General features: G+C 35.4%; 1 protein-coding gene across 1 annotated transcript in view; it reads right to left on the bottom strand.

Moving 5' to 3' along the window:
• CDX1 (caudal type homeobox 1) overlaps window positions 1-13,438 on the bottom strand; it is a 36,036-nt gene that overhangs the window by 21,832 nt on the left and 766 nt on the right. The gene's annotated exons all lie outside the window — the stretch shown is intronic.

Here is a 13,438-nt window from a genome sequence, read left to right as displayed (position 1 = left end):
TTTTTTTAAAAAAAAAACATACATTGTTATTTTAATCAATGAGTTCAGACATGTAAATGAACTTCTCTAACTGTATTAGTTCATTTAAAGAGAGGTTAGAAACCAAGGAGAGATTTTTTTTTTTTTTTATCAAATAAGACCTTTGTTGATTTGAGTGGACAGTGTAATGCTTATCCTTCAGTAACCTTGCCTTTTATATCAATAGGGCTTAAATTTAATGTTGGTGACACTGTATGTGCCTATTTTCATGAAAGTAGCAACAGTGATGTGATCTAAAGGGAAAGGCAAGGTTTCCCCTGTCCAGTTGTGTTCAACTCTATGGGGCAGTGCTCATCTCCATTTCTTAGCCAAGGGAGCCAGCATGGTTCAAAGACTTTTCCATGGTCATGTGGCCAGGATGACTATATGCCAAGATACACAGAAAGCATTCCTTCCCACTGAAGTGGTACATATTTATCTACTCACGTTTGCGTGCTTTCAAACTGCTAGGTAGAGAGGAGCTGGGGCAAATAACGAGTGCACACCCTGTTGTGCAACACTTGGGTCTTGAACTCAGGCTATCTACTTTCAGGCTCAGTGTCTTTCACCGCTGAGCCATCGCGTTCCCAGACCTGATCTACAGTACTGTGTTCAAATACTTTGCTCTACTTTTACCTAGGGTACATGGCTTATTTCCTATAATTCCCTGTATAATTCTCTTTGTCAACTCAGAAGAAAATCATATTGAACTCAATGGGTCTTTGTGCTAAAAAGAGAATGCAAGACTGCAGCCTTAATAACCTCCTCAGTGTTAAATTCACTATTATTACCAACCATAGCCAATTTTAACCTTTTAAACCTACATTTTAATCTGCTTGCCTTCTCTCTATTTTTCTTCTCTGCTTTTCTTTCTGCTCTTTCCTTATTTACTCTTTTTCACCTCTGTGTTCCTATTATGAAATAACAATAACAAATGAGAAAAAATAGTGGCATTAGTGTGGTTAATTTTATATTACTGTAAGAAACTGTGGATTAGGTTGCTGCCCTGCTTTTTTAGGTCAAATGTTGCTGTAGTTTTAAATAATATTAATTGCTATGTCTTATTTATTACAATATTTCCAATGGAATTATAATTATTTTTACACAAGCTGTTTAGATATACATGAAAAATGATATAGAAATATAGTAATACAAAAGTATCTTCAACATACAGATTTGTCGGGCATATTACAATTAAAATAGAACAATAAAACAAAGAATCACTTAAATCACTTTTGAAAGAAATAATTATATGAGAATATAAGGATTACAGTGCAAATCCTTTTAAGGCAAATGTATCCACTCACACACATATTTAAAACCAAAGGAATGTTGTGTCTTCTGTATCATTATGGAAAGGAAATTTTAAAATATTTTAAAAGGCTACTGGTTACTCAGAACATCTCAAGTCAGCTCAGTAGCATGCTGTGGTTAATAATTTAAGAAAGAGTTCTGTGTGTACGTGCATAGTTGTGTGTATATATATATATATGTTTCTCTGTGTATCTCTGTATGCATTGCAAAAGTTATTACCACCATCAGGGCTTTGATGGTATATGTTCCACACTGAAAAATTTAAAAATCCAGAATGAATGATTGAATGTAAGAATGAAATATAAAATCAACAGTTCAGTTTCTAAAGAGTTCATTAACTTACAATGCACCCTGAACCAATAGTGTAAAACTAAAATATGTTTATATATAGCATTTGAATATATCTGAGTTTCTATTCTTAGCTGCATTGATAGTTATCAAGCAAATATTTCTAGGAGTATTCATTTCAACTGTAATGAATTATTTTGTGCAATATTAAAATGCAGATTTCTCATGGCCTTCACATATTTACTTTCATTACTTTTACTACCACATCCATCAACAGACAGAACAAGAATCAAACTTGAATGTTATCTATAATAAAATATAGTACTGTTGTGGGATCATTACCCCAACTAAAATATAGAAATTACACTACAATGTTGGTATCACAATTCAAAGAAGGAGAAAGTTCAAAGCTCAAATATATGAACATTAACTGGTTATTTATAAATATTGAGAGCAATAAAATCATAAAATTAGTGAATGTTTGCAATTAAGAATTGCAAGATTTCCACAAGTATTTTGTGAATATTCACAGCAGACATTAAAAGCCAGAATGTAAATCTGCACAAAAGGTTTTTACCTTTCCTTATCACTGTTTCATTAACACATTTTTAATCCAGCAACATTAATATAATCACAGTCTAAGAAAGTTAATTAAATTTTCTAATTTTGGTTTTATATTGTAAGTTATATTTTAATCCATCCAGAGTTGCTGTATCAGTAAGATGGGCAGCACAGAAATGTAATAACTAAATAAATTTAGCATTGGGTTTTGCTGGAATATATTTTATTCCCTAACTACAGTCACTTAAAAATAAGATCTTTATTGTGTTTTAAATTGCAGTTTCTTTCTAGTAAGTAGAATTATATATTTTATTAGTTATTGTGAAGGAGAAGTTGCTGAAAAGAATTATCTGCATTCAAAAGTCTTTGTAAAGCACGCTGCCTTGTCTTCAAAGATTGTAAATGAATATCATGACGAAGGGTGAAGTAGTTTTTGATAGTATTTTTACAATAAAGACATAGACCATAATCGTAACCATGTATGTGGAATCAAAGTTTAAAGCAGGGGTAGACAAAATATGACTAGACGTAGCTCGATTCCACCATCCATGACCATTGAACAATCTAGCTAACTAGGGCTGATAGTTGAGTTCAATGACATTCAGGAGAGCTACACATGACAGTGTTAATATATTATTAACAAGTTCAGTAAAATTATGAAATGCTCACTTTTTTTCTATTGCACTGCTAATAATGTTCACAGCAAATAACAATGATAGCAAAATTATGATATGCATGAGACGACATTATTTTGCCATTATTGTGGTTTGCTGGAGATGTCACTGACTGAGAATTGCAGAGACGTTTATTCCCTCTTTCACAGTTCTGTAATTCCACTCTGACTTCATATCTCTGGCTTTTCTATCCTTTATGAAACTAGCATTACAAAAAAGTAGAACAAAATTAATAAAAGATTCAGTTCGATTGAGTAGTACCGAAAATACTTCAGCAAATTGCTATTTGCTTCACATGGCAAGCAGTCTGGACTTGGCTGGGATAATTTCAACAGAGAAAATAGCAAGAAAAGGGGCTTCAGCATCATAGTATAAAAATGAATATCTATGATGGGCATTTATTTTCTATGATGGGCATTTATTTTCTATGATGGGCATTTATTTTCTATGATCTACCATACCACCTAATGTAATCATAAGGTGAAATGTTCCTTTTCACCAAAGGACTTTTATTGACTTTATTTTTTAAAACAAGTTAGGTGACAGATGCTGCTTAATATACTCTAAAGCAGTGGTTCTCAACCTTTCTAATGCCGCGACCCCATAATACAGTTCCCCATGTTGTGGTGACCCCCAACCACTTATGCATCACTGGGTGCCAGGGGTGTGGCCAAAGAAAAGGGGGGAAAATGGCGGACAGCCTTGTTTGGCGACCCCCGTGAAATGGTCGTTCGACCCCAAATGGGGTCCCGACCCACAGGTTGAGAACCACTGCTCTAAAGGTATAAATAAAAAAATTAATGATGTGCCGTTAATTGGTGCCAACTCTTAGTGACCGCATATTTTTTTCTCCATAATAATGGAGAAAACCTGGCCATTCGGATCTTCTGCTCAGCACCACGATAATTGAGGTTGTCCACCTTGCTACTAGTTGTCCTCTTCTTTCCTTCCAGTTTGCCAGCACCTTCTCCAGAAAATTAGGTCTTGGCTTAACATCTCCAAAGTTGGATAATTCAAGTCTCTTCATTTGTGCCATAAATGAGAACTCTGGTCTGATACTTTTAACAATTCATGTATTTGTTTTCTTGGAGATCTATGGTATTCTTGAATGTCTTCTCCAATACCTCTAAAAGTTACTGCAGATATAATTAATTTGATAATAGTACCCCGCTCTGTATCTCTACCCAAAGTTAAACAGATGTGAGGATCTCCTGTTTCTATGTCTTAAACATCTGAAGGAATGCCTGGGGTCTGACTGCTTTTCGGCAATACAGAATTTTATTGGTACAGAACCCTCTGCTTCCATGGAAGTTTGTCAGTTCTATAAGGTGGACCAGACTTTAAAAAAAAATAAAAGCCATGTAGGTGAGGACTACTCTTATTATAATAGCTATAGTACAAAATCATGCAAGTATGAATATGCTTACCTGCTACCTCACTTATGTGTCCTAGAAATGGCCTTTCCCAAGACATTTTTTTCAAATTAGTTTCTTGGCCCCAAGTTCAAGAACCTCCCCTTACTTAACTGTTGCCTTGGTAGCAACTTTTTCTCCTGTCCTTTAAAGCCCATTCCCTATGCTTTCTACCAAGCTCCATCTACAGCAGTGTTTCTCAACCTTGACAATTTTAAAGCACGTGGACTTCAACTTCCAGAATTCCACAGCCAGCAACGCTGGCTGTGGAATTCTGGGAGTTGAAGTCCACGTGCCTTAAAATTGTCAAGGTTGAGAAACACTGATCTACAGAGTCCTCATTTAATGATCACTTCTTCAGTAACCATTCTAGGTTACAACAGCACTGAATGAGGGAACTTAAAACCGTTCCTCATAGTTGTTGCGGTCACTGCTTCCTCGTAGTCATGTGACTGCAACTTGGACACTATCTTAACTACGGTGGTGGCAGCATCCCACAGCTACGTGATCATCATTTGCAACCTTCACTGGCGCCTCCCAAAAAGTGAAGTCTGTGGACAAAGTGGCAGGAAGCCGCAAATGGCAATCTCATGACATCAGCCTAGCATCCATCCTTCCTGGATCCTGGGGTGCTGAAAACAGTGAGTCAGTGTTTGTTTTTCCTTGGGCTATTTTATTGGGGCTACAGTTGAAGACAACTTGGAAATTGCAAGACAGAATGCTGCTCGTTGACAAGTGCTAGCCAGTTCAATAGTAACTTTCCAAGCTAGTTTGGGATGCTGATAATTATCAATAAATCTTTATACACCTTGGCCTTTTGTTAACTCCTCTAAATAGAATCTCCCTGCCTTGCCAAATCTAGCTGGGAGAAGATTTTTGGATACCCATCCTGTGGGAAATCTGTGAAGCTGCATCCCACAGAAATAACTTCCCAGTGGCAGTCTCCTCTCTATGATACAGCATGATCCTTGAAGTCAGGCTGGTCCCCACCTTGCTATCTTTTCAAAAACTACTATAACTGGGTAAGGAGATTTTTCAGTGTGATCCATATATTACACAAATTTTAAAACTGAATTTTAACAATTAAAATTATTTAATATCCTACCTGTAACACTGATGCATAATCTACATGATGCAGTACGGTTGTTATATTATTCCAGATACTCAGGCTAGATTAAATCAATGGCTCTTATTAGCCTACATTTTACGTGTTTAAGTTTACCAGTAACTTTAACCAACTGATTTCAAACCCTAACTTAAATACAAAGTTACAATAAATTGTATGAAATTTGATACAAGACTATTAAAGGATGTATCTTTTAAAGTTATCTGGCCATCTAAATAATACTAAAAAGTAACTCCTTAAAGGTCCTCCCTCCTGGTTAGAAATTGTAATACCAACCCATTATTTTTCTAGCAGTATCTAACATGTTATTTTTCTATAACATTACCAAGCTATTTATACTGGGGCTAAGCAAAAAAACTTACAATTTGCAGAAAATATGATTTATTTACATAATTTAGATGTTCATATTTGTAAGGAAATGATAATTTCCTCCTATAGTAGCAACAAGATGCCAATTATTGATCTATTTAGGCTGATAATGTGGTCACAGCAATTCATAATTTTCATTTATCTTTTATCTTGTGTCCTAAAGATTTTTATTTATTACAAAAGTTGCAATAAGTTGTCCCTTTGATTACATATACCTTTATCAGTCATTCATGTAAATGACATGTTTTACCTGTACTGTACTAACTGAAATAACAGTAATTTTTAATCAATTTTTGGAATATTTTTAGCTCAGTAGGGTCCTTGCACTGAGGAGGTTACCTAGTTGGGTAATGAAACATCTGCAAGAAAACAACTAAGCTCAGAGAGCAACAATGTCGCCAAATTAGATAGATAGATGTGTATTTAGAATATTAGATTTTATTATAAAAAGGAGGAAATGTAGGAGTTGAGATGAGGAAAACTCTGGTCATCTAAAACTTGGAAATTATAATATCAAATGTTAAGTTGAATATTGAAGGGAAATTAAACCCTGGGGGAAAAAGCAATAACAGGACATTGATTGTATATAAGGATTGAATGCAAACACAATTAAGATATGTATAAGCTAAAAGCTATTGATAAATGTAACAAAGATGGTTTTACTTAGTTGATAACAATAAGAACTATAGTAGCTCAATATGAGATAGTAGATATTAAGGGAAACATCTGCAAGAAAACAACTAAGGTCAGAGAACAACAATGACCCCAAATTAAATTTGTATCAATTTGTTTCAGTTGGCATTACTTCAAATTAGCATTAAATTTTTCACTATATAGACTTATATATGACTTATCTAATTTGAATTTCCTGCATATTTAAAGAAATCTTCTCTTCAGGCCATTATACCCTAATTACAAGACAATTCCAACCATTTTTCAAAATACAGGTAGTCCTTGACTTGTAACTATTTGTTTAGCAATTGTTCAAAATTACAATGGTACTGAAAAAAGTGACTTATGACAGTTTTCCACACTTACGACTGTTGCAGCATCCCCATGGTCATGTGATCAAAATTTGGATGCTTGGCAAGTGGCATATATTTATGATATTTATATTTACGGTCAGGGGATCAACTTTTGCGATCTTCTGACAAAGTCAATGGGGAAGTCAGATTCACATAACAATCATGTTACTAATTTAACAACTGCAATGATTCACTTAACAACTGTGGCAAGGAAGGTTGTAAAATGGGGCAAAATTCACTTATTTATTGTCTTGCTTAGCAGTGAAAATTTTGGGCTCAGTTGTAATCATAAATAGAGGACTACCTATACTGACAAAACAGTAACTACACTAAAAAAAATCCACACACAATAAAACAAGAACTGAAAAACTGAAAAAAGGAATAGGATTTTAAGATGCTAAACATATACACACGTACATATCTTATACATTAAAATTATCAGTAATCACTGGTTTGCTAATACTACAGACTATTATATTATTCTACTGTATTATTACTATTGTAATTTATTACGAATTGCCTTTTTGAAAACAGACAAATCACAGATCTTCAAAATACATTCCTTAACATCTGGAATAATACAACTTTTCCAATTTCTTAATATAATATTTGAGCCATTTCCTCTATAACAATAATTTCTGACAAATTTGAAGTCAAATTTCAAAATGTGGGACATAATTCAATATTATATTAATATCTGTAACATTTAAACATTTCCCCATAAAATTATATAAATTAAAATACAGTTTCCGAAATGAAACCTCAATGTTATTTTACTTCCAACAAGAAAAACTTATGTCTCTTGTTTCAAGTAGATTGTCTTTGGGGAGTCTAATGCTCTCTAAATACAGTTTTTTGATACATCAACCATAATCTCAAAACTACTGATACTATTTTAATGTTTTAAAGACATGAAGCCATTGATAGGCATTAAAGAACATTATAGATCTTTAATCCATATTTGGAATAACCCAGAAGGATCCATTTTAAAATTATCCTTAAGTTTTCAATAGAGAGATATTAAGAGTTTTACTTCCATAATGGACTCCCTTCAGATAGGGGAGCATCTCAGGTTCCTTTGAAGTGGCCAAAGACCCTGTCCTGTATTGGTTCATTAAAATATGCTTAAATTGAAGATACTGCTACTGTTCTGAAGCTGAAGATGAAATTCAGTTTGAACTTGGGTGAAATTCTTAAAACAATTATATAATAATGATTTAAGGTCATATTTCACCCACGATAGTCTAAAAACAATAATAAAAGGAAATTTTTTATAGTGCTATTGGTGTCAACAAGAAAAGCCATTTTACTGGAATATGCTATTCCAGTGGTGTCTGGTTTTTAACAGTATACAGATCTTCATTAATGAGTTATAGTTTTAGCTGTCATTTTCATTATTCTTTCTTTTAAAATAAACATTTCATTTATTCAGTTCCCTGAAACTCTATGTTCTACCATTATTTCATATAAATATCAAATCAAAACAAAATTTATACTATCTTGAATGTAAGGTTTAAAGTTTAATGTGAAAAATGAACCTTAAGTAGAAGCAATTATAGATGTATATTTTGGCAATAACTTGTGATTCAGAAATTATGAGGATCAGTTTTGGAAAAACTATAAAATCTTCTGAACTTTTTTTATCACTAGGTTTCGGACTACAGTAATAATGAAAAGAATCCTTAGATTTGTCTGTTTCAATGTAATAGTATTTTTATTTTTTTAAAAATCAAGTTTAGCAATTTTATAATAGTTAAAGGATATTTTCGAACATTTTTATATTATTTTTTTCATAAAGTTCTTAGGAGCTGCTAGATTTATTTAAAATGGTATTTACTTATTGTGTATTGAAATAAAGTTGATATGTGTAAGTTTTTTAATGCTATTATGTACTATATATCTATATTTCTCTATATATTAAAAAGATTTTCTTCTGTAGTTTGTTTTGTAATATGGGGTGTTACTTTACAGGGTATTTAAGAAATAAAAAGATCAATTGCATTAAAGAAAAATGATTTCCTTGATTGTAATCAAGAAGATTGTAAAAAGATATCTTGAGTTTTGTTTTCTGTCAAATTAGGTTTAATTTAGTTAGAGGTAATTCAGTCAGTATTTCTGTCTTAGTATAATTCTATTGTGTTTTTATTTTATGCAAAATCTGAAAGTTTTGTTTTCTTTGTTACTATTTCAAAATAAAGCAAAACCTCCAAATCATTTGACCTAGTTCTGATAAATTTAAGATGGTATCAAGTCTTTCATTTAAAATTCTTTCCAGGTTAAAAAAAAAAAAGGCTCTGAAGTTACCGTAACCATTCAGATAACAAAAGTGTAATCTTCCCATTAATTATTAGTCTTGCAGGCTCTTAGTAAACAATCCAATAAATTGAAAGAGCAATGCCCAAAATGTGTTACTATGGATTAATATATCCAGTCTGAAACCTGGATAGCTAAGTCTTATGAATATAAAGATGTGAAAAATGTTATGTAATGATTCCATTACATAAACTAACAGACTCTGCATTCTTGTTCTATTAGACATGTAATCATCCACATGTTAAATACTACAAAGGGGTAACAGCCTCCATCAAGTTTCCTTATCAGCCCTCAATGAAATAGCCCATAAATCTGGGGATTCTCAGAGCAAAGCAGCAGCACTGTAGAGGGAAGGTAAGATCTCTTCCACCAGCTCCTTCCTTCATCAGTGTGTAACATTGCAATATTAGCCAGAGCCTGTAAGATAAAAGTATCCTACCCTGATCACACCCAATTTGATTTGCGCTAACTTGCTATATGATCACAGACCACAAAGAAGGTTGAAGAAAGTAAATTATCCTCGGATCGTTTTATCACACAACTTCTAGAGTATTGGGGAGCAAATAATAGGGAAGCCATCATTTTTGCTGTGGAGGTATTCAGTAAACCTTGTGCAAGGCAGTCACTACATTTTTGTGACAGATGAATATTTGCATGAACAAAACGAACAAAACCCCTAGCCTCCTAGCCTCCATTCCAGACTGCACGGAGAATATATATTTTCCTGAATGTAAATTTCATTGATCTGAAGGGGCAGCTACTTGTGAACAAAGGTATTCAGATGGAGTCTTCTTGCTTTCAATGGGGGAGTAAAGGACATGCCTAAACTTCATTCTCTTAAGCCAAGGAAATTTGAAAGTTTTGACTTTTGGGGCCCGTTAAAGCACCAACCACCGGCCCAATGAAACTTTCCAATGCAGTTCACAACCACACGTTTCAAGTGTCCTTTTTTTTCCCCCGATCCCGCTCCAATTGAAGTCATCGTTGCCATCATCATTTATTACATTTATAAGCCGCCTCAGTCCGAACGGACGACGGGTTAAGAACCCTGCACGCTTATGCTGAAGTTTTCAATGCGGCGCCTTATTCCATCTCATCCTCGCTTCTCTTCACAAACCAACTTCGCGCGAAATATTCTGGTCCAGAGGCCGAGCGTCGTGCCAGCCCAGGAGCCCGAAAGTGCGAGAGCGGCGGTGGCCCCGTATGGGCGGCCCAACCTGCAGGCCTGCGGGAAAGTGGAAGTGCCCCCAACTTCAAAGGCCGCCTAGCCGCCAATCCTCAAAGCTGAGAACAAGGAGGCTCGCTGGGCGCCCCGCCGCACGCAGCCCCTCGGCCGATCAGCATAACAAAAGCAGCACGCTTGCAAATTTGCCCCGGGTTTGACTGAGGCGTTCGCAGGGCCTTTCATGAGGCAGGTCGCCGGCCTTGCCGCCTTTGAACTGGGCACCGGTGCAGGGGTCTTTTGTCACCCCAGAATGTTCATTTGCCTTCGCCTGGGGAGAGACTTCCACTTTCCCACCGCGTCACCCCGGGGTACTCTTAAAAACTCCTTTCTCGCCCTGGGTTCAAGAGTTCAGCGCGGCCGCAAAGTTAGAGGCTGGGTTTCGGCGCTGGAAAGATCCAACGCTCCCGAGAAAGAAGTTGGGAAGGGAAGGAGGCTATTGCCTGAAGGGGGGGCGGGTAGCAACGAGGTGCACCAGGCTTGGCGGGAAAGTTGTTTCGCGCCTTTTTTCTGCTCAGAGACGCGAGCCTTTTAGGACGGAACGTATCGCCTAAAATGCGGATAAATTCCTGTCGTCAGAAAATGCAGGGGCGCTCATTTATAGTCACCCGGTTTGGGCATTTAAAAATATTGAATCCCGTTTGAAAAAAAAACATAAAAGGCACAATGAACAGTATGTCGGTTCTGCAACATTCAGAACTGATTTTAGTTCACCATGCTTCAATCAGCAGTTTCTAACATTTACTGTAGTGGTGTTGAGAGAAGCAAACTATTTGAATGTAGGCTGTCTTAAAGTCAATGACAAATAAAATGACAACATTACAACATTACTACATTATCTTTCCATTCAGTTATAAATCCCAGCTTTATAACCAAATTTACAATAAAAAGCAAGCTATCTATTAGCAGGTATATAGACATTTCTGCAAAGAATCCTATTTTATATTCATATTAGTTTTTAAAGATGAAAGTAGGAAATCAGTTCATATGAGAAGAAAACCCTTTACAAATCTCACCTTTTTATTAAAAAAATAACTGAGCTGAGATCAATGGAGCTGGTTCCCATAAATAAGGGCCATTAAATCACACACACAGTTGCTGTTACTTCTGTCCCATAAAAACTTAAGGTGCCATACATTCATTAGTTGAACCTATTTATTGTGCCATTAGCTTTCACTTCTTAAGAATAACATTGGGGGAGGGAGCAAATCATGTACTGATAAGCAACTTATATATTCACAAAAAAGTACTTGACATTTTCTTGTAGTACAGGAACATTACTATCTCATACACTAACTGACACAAAGATGCCATTATTCTGTATTCCCAATAGTTTTTAGATTAGAGATCTATCACCAGTTATAAAGTGAAAGGTGGGGATATAACCTTCTGAGAAGTCTAGAGAAAGTAAAAATGCAGCTAATAGGCAACAACTATTCTTGTGCAGATGCTTAGATGTGCGCAGACACACAAGGACATTTCGACAGAAATATTAATCAGAAAATAGAAGTTACCGCCTTTCCAAATACTGAATTCTACCTGAATTCTTAATAATGGAACAAGAAGTAGTAGAAGATTACATATTTTCATATTTTACACAGTATACACCATACTAAATGATAGGAAAGGGAGAGATTTTTGAGAAGATTAACATTTGCCCCAGGGCCTAAGGGACATCCTTGAATTATTCCCAAAGTTTCCAGAATGTACACTAAAAGCTTCAAAGACTGTACAGGAAGAAGAATAATCCAGTGGCATAATACTGCTGGATATTAATGTTAATGGATAACGCTGGTATTGAAACATACATCAATATACACCTTATCCAAGCTATGGTGGTGTCACCATTCATCATATTGAAAGGGGTGCAACAAACAAAAACGGCTAGAATGAAATTTCATTGAAAACAGTAGAATTTGATAACAGTAGCCATACAGAATAAAAACATTAAGTATACAGTTTCATCAAATTGGAAACCAATGAAAGACAGCTGTACTTTGATGAACACAAAAATGAAGCAGGCAGTTATGCACAGTGACCTTTCAGATTTTCCCAAAACTTAACAAAAAAACAAATCATTTTTATTGTGATCTCTTCCTGGCTGATTTGCTAAATCACACAGATAAGTGCAGACAATTCCCAAAATTTTCTTTACCAGAGCCTTCACAATCAGTATTTGATTTTTTTTCCCGTGTCAATTATCATTCTCTGTAGTTTACTACAGCTTTACTTGATGAGAGAAAAATTAACTTGTGACTCAGTGTCAGAATCATGTTTGACAATGAAACATGGAAAGACTTAAGTAAAAGGTAGTTCTTGGAAAGTTCTAGTCATTCCTTTCAGTGTAGATTAGGGAAATATACAGACACATACATACACAAACAAACAGAAGCCCATGTACTCTATTATATTTATTTTTATATATTACTCACTCTATTTCCTTGAAACTCCCCCTTTGAATGTAGCTCTGTAACTTTACCCTGTACACTATAACCCCTGCATTACAATTCCCATTTTGACAAAATATGTGAACAATTGTGAAAACTTATACTGACTATAAGGTTCATTTGTTCATTTGTTCCAAATTCTATCCTGATGTAGTCATCAACTGGGGAGGCCAGAGCCAATCACAACATGGGATGATATCTCCTCCATTATTGCCCAGTCAAGCTGACTAGAATACTATCTACCTATTCCTAAGGATCAAGGCTATTTTGGCCAGCAACCAGCTTTCCTATGGCTCCTATCATTTTAGCCGTGGACTGAACCAGAAACTCTTTGCTTGAGAAACAAAAGACCCTTTCCAAGTCATGGATTCATCAATCGAAGAATATCCATGTATAACTCCAGGGGTCACATGTGACAAATTGTGTACAACTAGCAAACATTGCACAAGTGGAATTTCTTTCTGTGTAAGGAAGCCACCTCCGAACCTCCTGGATCCTTAGCCAATCTTGCAAGTATCCCTCCCTTTTCGTGTTAAAATGTAGTTTGACCACAAATTCTTGTGTCTACAAGTTGATGGGGAAAGATAATGGAGAGTAAACGCTATAAAGTGGCCGGCTCAACCCTGCCGAGAGACGCGAAGGAAAAAGTCGTCAGACCGTAGAGACTTG

This window comes from Crotalus tigris, unplaced genomic scaffold (assembly GCF_016545835.1).
Source record: "Crotalus tigris isolate CLP2741 ecotype Arizona unplaced genomic scaffold, ASM1654583v1 scf7180000017754.2947050, whole genome shotgun sequence".
Taxonomy (NCBI): domain Eukaryota; kingdom Metazoa; phylum Chordata; class Lepidosauria; order Squamata; family Viperidae; genus Crotalus; species Crotalus tigris.
This window is presented reverse-complemented; position numbering and strand designations above follow the sequence as displayed.